Source organism: Protopterus annectens, chromosome 3.part1 (genome assembly GCF_019279795.1).
Source record: "Protopterus annectens isolate FY-2018-M chromosome 3.part1, PAN1.0, whole genome shotgun sequence".
Lineage (NCBI taxonomy): Eukaryota > Metazoa > Chordata > Ceratodontiformes > Protopteridae > Protopterus > Protopterus annectens.
In genome coordinates this window covers 1,863,154,293-1,863,166,015 of record NC_056732.1, presented here as the reverse complement: position 1 = coordinate 1,863,166,015, position 11,723 = coordinate 1,863,154,293, and the positions used below count along the sequence as shown (strand labels likewise).

Here is an 11,723-nt window from a genome sequence, read left to right as displayed (position 1 = left end):
AAAAGCCTCTTCCCTTAAAGACGCAAGAAACTCTTCTGCCTAGTGACCACCTGTAGGTCTGGGATTTGAGTACCCTGCCTAATTCTCCCGCCACTTACCCTACCTAGGGACCAATTTTTAACAATTTTGGAAAAGCCTCTTCCCTTAAAGACGCAAGAAACTCTTCTGCCTAGTGACCACCTGTAGGTCTGGGATTTGAGTACCCTGCCTAAGTCTCCTGCCACTTACCCTACCTAGGGACCAATTTTTAACAATTTTGGAAAAGCCTCTTCCCTTAAAGACACAAGAAACTCTTCTGCCTAGTGACCACCTGTAGGTCTGGGATTTGAGTACCCTGCCTAAGTCTCCCGCCACTTACCCTACCTAGGGACCAATTTTTAACAATTTTGGAAAAGCCTCTTCCCTTAAAGACACAAGAAACTCTTCTGCCTAGTGACCACCTGTAGGTCTGGGATTTGAGTACCCTGCCTAAGTCTCCCGCCACTTACCCTACCTAGGGACCAATTTTTAACAATTTTGGAAAAGCCTCTTCCCTTAAAGAGACAAGAAAGTATGTCCTTCAGCTCTTCAATGTTTCTCAACATTGTGTATGCTTGTCTTAGCCTCAGCTATTGTTAATCTCAAAGCAAGTTCTGCCAGCAGCCAACCTTAGCTTCTCCCCTCCCCGACCACCAGCAACCTTTAGTAACTCCTCTTTCCTGATTCTCTCCACTCCTCTAGCCCAGACAGTAACCCTGGTAGCATTTACCTGCTGAGTCCACTAGGTGGCTCCCTACTACCAAATTTGCTTATCCTTGCAAACTTTTCTTTCCACATACTAAGTCCTATCTTTCCCACTATCCTGCTACCCTTTTTGTGTTTTCCACCCTCTTCCTTTCTTCTGCCTTACTCAGCCTTGCCCCACTTAGTCCTCACTCTCCTAGTATTTCCTCTTTCTCCTTGGATTACTTACCTGACCTAACAGCAACTTCTGATTGTTTTCCACTCAACCTCTCTTCTTTGGCTCTAAACTCTTGTCCTTATCTAACCATCCAACCATAGCCCACTCTCCCTCCTTTTATTCACCTTCCCCTACTTCTACTCTCACTTTATCCCTACCCTTACTCTACACGACTCTTAATTTCCCTCTCACTATCTGGCATACTACTCCTTCGGCTTATTTCTAATTGCCGCTCTTTACCTTAAATTAGCTACCTAGCTTCCGTTTATTTTCTCCTCTCTCTGCCTACCCCCTGCCCCTCCCCTTTCTACTCTCCAATCCCATCTCCTCTCCAAAGCCATAAATACACCTGTATGGCTTCGTGCCAACTCTTTTCCTTTAGTTCACCCTGGCTGCTGTGCGTTCCTGCCTCTGGAGACTTGTAAAAGTGTAAGTTAAATGCTGCAAACAACTCTTGCTATTGAACTGTGTTTAACGTATGTCTTGCTAGATTTAAACGCTTCGCACATATCGCCAGTTATCTTTCTGTTACTGTTAACAACTCCTGGTACTGCACTGTGTTTTTGCGTACTTATGGTTTGACCTAAACGGTTTTCGTTTATCCACAGTTTTTGATTACTTAATGACAGTGTTATTTATTCTGCTGATAGTCCATGCCCTTATGTTTTTTCCTGTATAACCTATCCTAACCATAAGGCTTGTGAGCGAGTATGTTTTAGAAGTGCTTTTTGCATTTTTGCTAGTATTGTCTTTAATTGATTTTTGCATTTTTCTGCTCGCACCCTTTCTAGCCTTTACTGCCTAGCTGACAGAAATGAATTAAAGCTTGTATGCTCTCATTATCATTGTAGTGTAAGGCAGGAATGCGAGCGAGCTCTTGAAATTATGGTAGCGTTTTACTGCTTGCACCTGGTGCAGCGATATATGTCGTAGTTGGTTAAAGCTACATCTTAGCCTGTATGCTCGCTTTGCTTTTGTATATAAAGCAGTTATATTGGCTTGCTTTAAGGGGTACCTTAGCGATCCCTAGCAAACTCTCCCTGACTCACTGTGAGAAAGTTGCGTGTTCTTTCTAAACTGCCTGACACGCTAACTTTGAGTATGACTGACTCCTATTAGGATAAATGCATGTTCTTCTATTATTCCCCGATATGCTAGCCTGAGTTGAGAAGTATGCTTCAGACTACTACAGTAAATGGAATTTTTTGAGACCGTTAGTATACGAATCCAAGATATCACTTCAGAGTGTTAGAAACTGGTGTCTCGCTTTTGTACTTGGCGCCCATCTATCGCACATACTCTCCTCTCTTTTCTTTCGCGCGCTAGATTCCTAGCGTGTTTTTTTCTCCCAGTGCTCTACCTACTTAAGCCCTCCATTATTATTACCAACTATAGCACGTGGGGATATCACTACTCCATCTGCCTTCCTTGCCTCAGCTACTTTCCCTAGCCCTTTAGAGGGTAAAACATATTTAACATGAGCTTTGTTTTCAGACTCAAAAGGTTTTAGTGTCCTTATTCATACGAAGCAGTACTTAGCGTGTCTTTTCACAAATCCTCACCTATCCTTACTAAACTGACTTGTGCTTCCAGCTTATTTTAGGCGGGTGTAGCACACTTCCCACTGCCCTAACTTGCATACTACCTTAAGTCCAACGCCTAGGAGGCTCTACTCCTTCCTCCCCTACATAATTCTCATACAGATAGTCTCCCAGCTTATGTTATTTTTATTGCTTATTTTAGGCGAACATGCCTGTATATTGTATTTTCAATAGTAATTAGCGGAGTTTGACCACTGTAGCTTTATAAATCTGTCTACTGATTTCCTTCAGGAATATAGATGTATTTGTGTTATCCTGCACTGATTACTCAGCATTATTGACACATGGCTGAATGATTTACATGTTTGTTGTTATCTTTGGGTATTGTACTTGCTTTTTTTACAGTTTTTGTTGCTCTATATTTAACCCTCTTTTTACAGTTTATATTGCTCTATATTTAACCCTCTTTTTTCTCCCTTCCTTTTCTTAGCTCTTCTGCCTAGTGACCACCTGTAGGTCTGGGATTTGAGTACCCTGCCTAAGTCTCCGCCACTTACCCTACCTAGGGACCAATTTTTAACAATTTTGGAAAAGCCTCTTCCCTTAAAGACACAAGAAAGTATGTCCTTCAGCTCTTCAATGTTTCTCAACATTGTGTATGCTTGTCTTAGCCTCAGCTATTGTTAATCTCAAAGCAAGTTCTGCCAGCAGCCAACCTTAGCTTCTCCCCTCCCCGACCACCAGCAACCTTTAGTAACTCCTCTTTCCTGATTCTCTCCACTCCTCTAGCCCAGACAGTAACCCTGGTAGCATTTACCTGCTGAGTCCAATAGGTGGCAACCTACTACCAAATTTGCTTATCCTTGCAAACTTTTCTTTCCACATACTAAGTCCTATCTTTCCTACTATCCTGCTACCCTTTTTGTGTTTTCCACCCTCTTCCTTTCTTCTGCCTTACTCAGCCTTGCCCCACTTAGTCCTCACTCTCCTAGTATTTCCTCTTTCTCCTCGGATTACTTACCTGACCTAACAGCAACTTCTGATTGTTTTCCACTCAACCTCTCTTCTTTGGCTCTAAACTCTTGTCCTTATCTAACCATCCAACCATAGCCCACTCTCCCTCCTTTTATTCACCTTCCCCTACTCCTACTCTCACTTTATCCCTACCCTTACTCTACACGACTCTTAATTTCCCTCTCACTATCTGGCATACTACTCCTTCGGCTTATTTCTAATTGCCGCTCTTTACCTTAAATTAGCTACCTAGCTTCCGTTTATTTTCTCCTCTCTCTGCCTACCCCCTGTCCCTCCCCTTTCTACTCTCCAATCCCATCTCCTCTCCAAAGCCATAAATACACCTGTATGGCTTCGCGCCAACTCTTTTCCTTTAGTTCACCCTGGCTGCTGTGCGTTCCTGCCTCTGGAGACTTGTAAAAGTGTAAGTTAAATGCTGCAAACAACTCTTGCTATTGAACTGTGTTTAACGTATGTCTTGCTAGATTTAAACGCTTCGCACATATCGCCAGTAATCTTTCTGTTACTGTTAACAACTCCTGGTACTGCACTGTGTTTTTGCGTACTTATGGTTTGACCTAAACGGTTTTCGTTTATCCACAGTTTTTGATTACTTAATGACAGTGTTATTTATTCTGCTGATAGTCCATGCCCTTATGTTTTTTTCTGTATAACCTATCCTAACCATAAGGCTTGTGAGCGAGTATGTTTTAGAAGTGCTTTTTGCATTTTTGCTAGTATTGTCTTTAATTTATTTTTGCATTTTTCTGATAGACCATGCCCTTATGTTTTTTTCTGTATAACCTATCCTAACCATAAGGCTTGTGAGCGAGTATGTTTTAGAAGTGCTTTTTGCATTTTTGCTAGTATTGTCTTTAATTGATTTTTGCATTTTTCTGCTCGCACCCTTTCTAGCCTTTACTGCCTAGCTGATAGAAATGAATTAAAGCTTGTATGCTCTCATTATCATTGTAGTGTAAGGCAGGAATGCGAGCGAGCTCTTGAAATTATGGTAGCGTTTTACTGCTTGCACCTGGTGTAGCGATATATGACGTAGTTGGTTAAAGCTACATCTTAGCCTGTATGCTCGCTTTGCTTTTGTATATAAAGCAGTTGTATTGGCTTGCTTTAAGGGGTACCTTAGCGATCCCTAGCAAACTCTCCCTGACTCACTGTGAGAAAGTTGCGTGTTCTTTCTAAACTGCCTGACACGCTAACTTTGAGTATGACTGACTCCTATTAGGATTAATGCATGTTCTTCTATTATTCCCCGATATGCTAGCCTGAGTTGAGAAGTATGCTTCAGACTACTACAGTAAATGGAATTTTTTGAGACCGTTAGTATACGAATCCAAGATATCACTTCAGAGTGTTAGAAACTGGTGTCTCGCTTTTGTACTTGGCGCCCATCTATCGCACATACTCTCCTCTCTTTTCTTTCGCGCGCTAGATTCCTAGCGTGTTTTTTTCTCCCAGTGCTCTACCTACTTAAGCCCTCCATTATTATTACCAACTATAGCACGTGGGGATATCACTACTCCATCTGCCTTCCTTGCCTCAGCTACTTTCCCTAGCCCTTTAGAGGGTAAAACATATTTAACATGAGCTTTGTTTTCAGACTCAAAAGGTTTTAGTGTCCTTATTCATACCGAAGCAGTACTTAGCGTGTCTTTTCACAAATCCTCACCTATCCTTACTAAACTGACTTGTGCTTCCCCGCGCTTATTTTAGGCGGGTGTAGCACACTTCCCACTGCCCTAACTTGCATACTACCTTAAGTCCAACGCCTAGGAGGCTCTACTCCTTCCTCCCCTACATAATTCTCATACAGATAGTCTCCCAGCTTATGTTATTTTTATTGCTTATTTTAGGCGAACATGCCTGTATATTGTATTTTCAATAGTAATTAGCGGAGTTTGACCACTGTAGCTTTATAAATCTGTCTACTGATTTCCTTCAGGAATATAGATGTATTTGTGTTATCCTGCACTGATTACTCAGCATTATTGACACATGGCTGAATGATTTACATGTTTGTTGTTATCTTTGGGTATTGTACTTGCTTTTTTTACAGTTTTTGTTGCTCTATATTTAACCTTTTTTACAGTTTATATTGCTCTATATTTAACCCTCTTTTTTCTCCCTTCCTTTTCTTAGCTCTTCTGCCTAGTGACCACCTGTAGGTCTGGGATTTGAGTACCCTGCCTAAGTCTCCCGCCACTTACCCTACCTAGGGACCAATTTTTAACAATTTTGGAAAAGCCTCTTCCCTTAAAGACACAAGAAAGTATGTCCTTCAGCTCTTCAATGTTTCTCAACATTGTGTATGCTTGTCTTAGCCTCAGCTATTGTTAATCTCAAAGCAAGTTCTGCCAGCAGCCAACCTTAGCTTCTCCCCTCCCCGACCACCAGCAACCTTTAGTAACTCCTCTTTCCTGATTCTCTCCACTCCTCTAGCCCAGACAGTAACCCTGGTAGCATTTACCTGCTGAGTCCAATAGGTGGCTCCCTACTACCAAATTTGCTTATCCTTGCAAACTTTTCTTTCCACATACTAAGTCCTATCTTTCCTACTATCCTGCTACCCTTTTTGTGTTTTCCACCCTCTTCCTTTCTTCTGCCTTACTCAGCCTTGCCCCACTTAGTCCTCACTCTCCTAGTATTTCCTCTTTCTCCTCGGATTACTTACCTGACCTAACAGCAACTTCTGATTGTTTTCCACTCAACCTCTCTTCTTTGGCTCTAAACTCTTGTCCTTATCTAACCATCCAACCATAGCCCACTCTCCCTCCTTTTATTCACCTTCCCCTACTTCTACTCTCACTTTATCCCTACCCTTACTCTACACGACTCTTAATTTCCCTCTCACTATCTGGCATACTACTCCTTCGGCTTATTTCTAATTGCCGCTCTTTACCTTAAATTAGCTACCTAGCTTCCGTTTATTTTCTCCTCTCTCTGCCTACCCCCTGCCCCTCCCCTTTCTACTCTCCAATCCCATCTCCTCTCCAAAGCCATAAATACACCTGTATGGCTTCGCGCCAACTCTTTTCCTTTAGTTCACCCTGGCTGCTGTGCGTTCCTGCCTCTGGAGACTTGTAAAAGTGTAAGTTAAATGCTGCAAACAACTCTTGCTATTGAACTGTGTTTAACGTATGTCTTGCTAGATTTAAACGCTTCGCACATATCGCCAGTTATCTTTCTGTTACTGTTAACAACTCCTGGTACTGCACTGTGTTTTTGCGTACTTATGGTTTGACCTAAACGGTTTTCGTTTATCCACAGTTTTTGATTACTTAATGACAGTGTTATTTATTCTGCTGATAGACCATGCCCTTATGTTTTTTTCTGTATAACCTATCCTAACCATAAGGCTTGTGAGCGAGTATGTTTTAGAAGTGCTTTTTGCATTTTTGCTAGTATTGTCTTTAATTTATTTTTGCATTTTTCTGATAGACCATGCCCTTATGTTTTTTTCTGTATAACCTATCCTAACCATAAGGCTTGTGAGTATGTTTTAGAAGTGCTTTTGCATTTTTGCTAGTATTGTCTTTAATTGATTTTTGCATTTTTCTGCTCGCACCCTTTCTAGCCTTTACTGCCTAGCTGATAGAAATGAATTAAAGCTTGTATGCTCTCATTATCATTGTAGTGTAAGGCAGGAATGCGAGCGAGCTCTTGAAATTATGGTAGCGTTTTACTGCTTGCACCTGGTGTAGCGATATATGACGTAGTTGGTTAAAGCTACATCTTAGCCTGTATGCTCGCTTTGCTTTTGTATATAAAGCAGTTGTACTGGCTTGCTTTAAGGGGTACCTTAGCGATCCCTAGCAAACTCTCCCTGACTCACTGTGAGAAAGTTGCGTGTTCTTTCTAAACTGGCTGACACGCTAACTTTGAGTATGACTGACTCCTATTAGGATAAATGCATGTTCTTCTATTATTCCCCGATATGCTAGCCTGAGTTGAGAAGTATGCTTCAGACTACTACAGTAAATGGAAATATTTGAGACCGTTAGTATACGAATCCAAGATATCACTTCAGAGTGTTAGAAACTGGTGTCTCGCTTCTGTACTTGGCGCCCATCTATCACACATACTCTCCTCTCTTTTCTTTCGCACGCTAGATTCCTAGTGTGTTTTTTTCTCCCAGTGCTCTATCTTCTTAAGCCCCCCATTATTATTACCAACTATAGCACGTGGGGATATCACTACTCCATCTGCCTTCCTTGCCTCAGCTACTTTCCCTAGCCCTTTAGAGGGTATAACATATTTAACATGAGCTTTGTTTTCAGACTCAAAAGGTTTTAGTGTCCTTATTCATACCGAAGTAGTACTTAGCGTGTCTTTTCACAAATCCTCACCTATCCTTACTAAACTGACTTGTGCTTCCCCGCGCTTATTTTAGGCGGGTGTAGCACACTTCCCACTGCCATAACTTGCATACTAGCTTAAGTCCAACGCCTAGGAGGCTCCACTCCTTCCTCCCCTACATAATTCTCATACAGATAGTCTCCCAGCTTATGTTATTTTTATTGCTTATTTTAGGCGAACATGCCTGTATATTGTATTTTCAATAGTAATTAGCGGAGTTTGACCACTGTAGCTTTATAGATCTGTCTACTGATTTCCTTCAGGAATATAGATGTATTTGTGTTATCCTGCACTGATTACTCAGCATTATTGACACATGGCTGAATGATTTACATGTTTGTTGTTATCTTTGGGTATTGTACTTGCTTTTTTTACAGTTTTTGTTGCTCTATATTTAACCTTTTTTACAGTTTATATTGCTCTATATTTAACCCTCTTTTTTCTCCCTTCCTTTTCTTAGCTCTTCTGCCTAGTGACCACCTGTAGGTCTGGGATTTGAGTACCCTGCCTAAGTCTCCCGCCACTTACCCTACCTAGGGACCAATTTTTAACAATTTTGGAAAAGCCTCTTCCCTTAAAGACACAAAAAAGTATGTCCTTCAGCTCTTCAATGTTTCTCAACATTGTGTATGCTTGTCTTAGCCTCAGCTATTGTTAATCTCAAAGCAAGTTCTGCCAGCAGCCAACCTTAGCTTCTCCCCTCCCCGACCACCAGCAACCTTTAGTAACTCCTCTTTCCTGATTCTCTCCACTCCTCTAGCCCAGACAGTAACCCTGGTAGCATTTACCTGCTGAGTCCACTAGGTGGCTCCCTACTACCAAATTTGCTTAATCTTGCAAACTTTTCTTTCCACATACTAAGTCCTATCTTTCCCACTATCCTGCTACCCTTTTTGTGTTTTCCACCCTCTTCCTTTCTTCTGCCTTACTCAGCCTTGCCCCACTTAGTCCTCACTCTCCTAGTATTTCCTCTTTCTCCTCGGATTACTTACCTGACCTAACAGCAACTTCTGATTGTTTTCCACTCAACCTCTCTTCTTTGGCTCTACCCGCTCCGTTCGCCCTGCGGGCTCACTCCGCTCCCCTCCCTACCCCCCATTCCCACCCACCCCCAGGGGTCCTACTCTTATAGCTCCATAGCCACACCCCTATCCCTCCTGGTCTATACCTCTCCTTCCCGCCAAATTTTTATCCAGCCTCTACACACCCCCTACACTCCCCCCCTTCTTTTATCTTAGCCCTAAGACCATACTTGTACTATTACCTCTCTCCATTACCTACACTTCTCCTTATCCTTGCTCTTTCCTCTCCAGCCATCCCTGCTCTATTTCCTATAGAATCTATTCCTATTTTACCATTCTGCTTTAATTAAATTTACTACCCCTCTATTCTATTCCACACTCATATCTCTCCCCTTATACTCTCCTCTCTGCTTCCTCTCTTCACATATTAACTAAAGCATGACTCCCTACATACTAACTATGCCTTTACTCTCAGTCTTAATCATGACTACCCTTCTCTCAACATACCATCTCACCTTTATTGAAATTTCACTTAACAACTATCTTATCTCCTCACAAACATACGCTCCTACTACACTCACTTTCACACCATACCCTAATGTTAATTCCACCCCTAGCTATCATCTATCTAAATACCACAGGCAACATCACCTTACCTACCCCATACTAACTGACAAAAAAACCAAAACCCTAACAATTCAAAAGAGTAAATTCTTAACTAAACTAGTTAACCCAACCCTACTAGATGGAGACATCCTACCCAACCCTGGCCCTAACTCACCACCTCCCCAAAACCACTCTCCTAACCTCAATAATAACTTCCTTATAGGACACCTTAATATCCAAAGCATAAATAAGAAAATACCCTTCATCCATGCCCTTTTAGATACCCACTCATTTGACATTCTCTGCCTCTCAGAAACCTGGCTAAACACAGGCACTAAAGACACAGAGATTATACCTCAAGGTTATAACATAGTAAGACACGACCGCTTAAAACGCAAGGGTGGTGGAGTAGCAATACTTTTCAAAAATCAACTAAACATCACTACTCAACCAGCATGCCCAAACCAAAATAGCAAAACAGAAGCCATCATTATTAAACTACAACTTAACACCAAAAAATCTATTTACATTATTTGTTTGTATCTTCCCCCAGGTAATAACATCCCAATATTAGAAGATTTTCTAAGTTGGGTCTCTACCACCTACCCCCAAGAAACTATAATTCTTGGCGATGTTAACATAGACTGGAACACTATTAATAATGATAATCCCTCCTCTCACATTAACCTACATGGTTTCTCACAAACTATTACCTCAACTACAAGAGTCAATAAGCCCAGTAATAAAGAGAGTATACTAGACTGGATACTCACAAATAAAGTTAACAAACAATATAAAGTAGGTACCTTGCCAGATGACATCAGCGACCACTCCCTAACCTACATTACTAGATTAAAATCAGAATATGTCAACCTCCCTAATACAAGGCAAATTCGATCTCTCAAGCATTTTAACATAGACCTCTTTAAAGCTGATCTGAGAGCATGTAAATGGAATTGTTTAAAATCACTTCCTCTGGAGGAAGCAGTATTATTGTTTAATACTACATTCTTATCCATACTCAATGCACATGCTCCTGAGCGCTCCATTAGAATTAAGACCAAACCTGCCCCATGGCTAACCTCAAACACTAAAAAACTCATGCATGCTAGAAACAAAGCATGGACAAAATGGAGATGTGATAGACAAAACCTGATTTAGTTAATTTCCGCCAGCTCAGAAATCTTGCAAAAAATCAATAATCTCTGACAAGAAAAATTTCTACTGTAAGCTTCAGGAAACTCATATTAACAACTCCAAACAGTTCTGGTCCTCAGTAAATAGACTTCTCTCCCCAGGGACTGCTAAAACTCCTTCCCCTCTAAATACCGATCCAGATACCCCACTCCAGACTGCAAATGTCTTCAACTCTTTTTTCTCAGAAACTATTCAATCCTTAGCCAAACAAATGAACCCTAACAACTCTCGTATACCAACTAACATAACCACCTCCTCTTTTAACTTCTCTCTAAAACCTATATCTACCTCTTTTATCTATAAACTCATTCACAAACTAAAACCCTGTACACCTTCTGCTGACAAGCTCCCCTCTCTGTTCCTCCAGAAAGCTGCCAAAGAAATTGCATATCCTATATCCTTACTTATCAACAGAACTATCCAAGAAGGAACCATCCCTGATATCTGGAAAGTATCTTATATTATCCCACTGCATAAAGGTGGAAACTCCCTTGACCTTTCCAACTTTAGACCAATTGCCCTTCTCTCCCCCCTAGCAAAGATCATGGAAAAATGTATTCATCAACAACTTGTACACTATCTCTCTCTTCACAGCATAATAGCAAACTGCCAGCATGGTTTCAGACCCCACCATAGCACCACCACTGCCCTTCTATCTTTTGTAGATACTATCAACAAAAATCGAAACAACAACACTTTCTCTTCCGCTCTTTTCATTGACCTCTCTAAAGCTTTCGACATGGTCAACCACTCACTCTTAATTCACATTCTTGAATCTCTCTCTCTTGCGATAAACTGGCCACTAGCTGGTTTAAATCTTATCTTAGCAACAGACAACAAGCAGTAATTTGGGAAAACCATATCTCATCTCTCTTGCCTATATCCATCGGAGTTCCCCAGGGCTCCATTCTGGGTCCACTTCTGTTCTCCCTCTTTATTAACGACCTTCAGACTGCTATCCCACAAGCTACCTGCATACAATATGCAGATGATTCTACCCTAATCTGCACAGCCCCTTCCTCTACTGAA

The 11,723-nt window shown here is 41.4% G+C and overlaps 1 long non-coding RNA gene across 1 annotated transcript; it reads left to right on the top strand.

The window, feature by feature from the left end:
• Positions 1-3,027: 3,027 nt before the first annotated feature.
• On the top strand, positions 3,028-8,430 carry LOC122798778. Its single transcript, XR_006364301.1, has 3 exons — positions 3,028-3,100; positions 5,653-5,782; positions 8,330-8,430. It is a non-coding gene; the product is annotated as an uncharacterized LOC122798778 (long non-coding RNA).
• Positions 8,431-11,723: the final 3,293 nt, after the last annotated feature.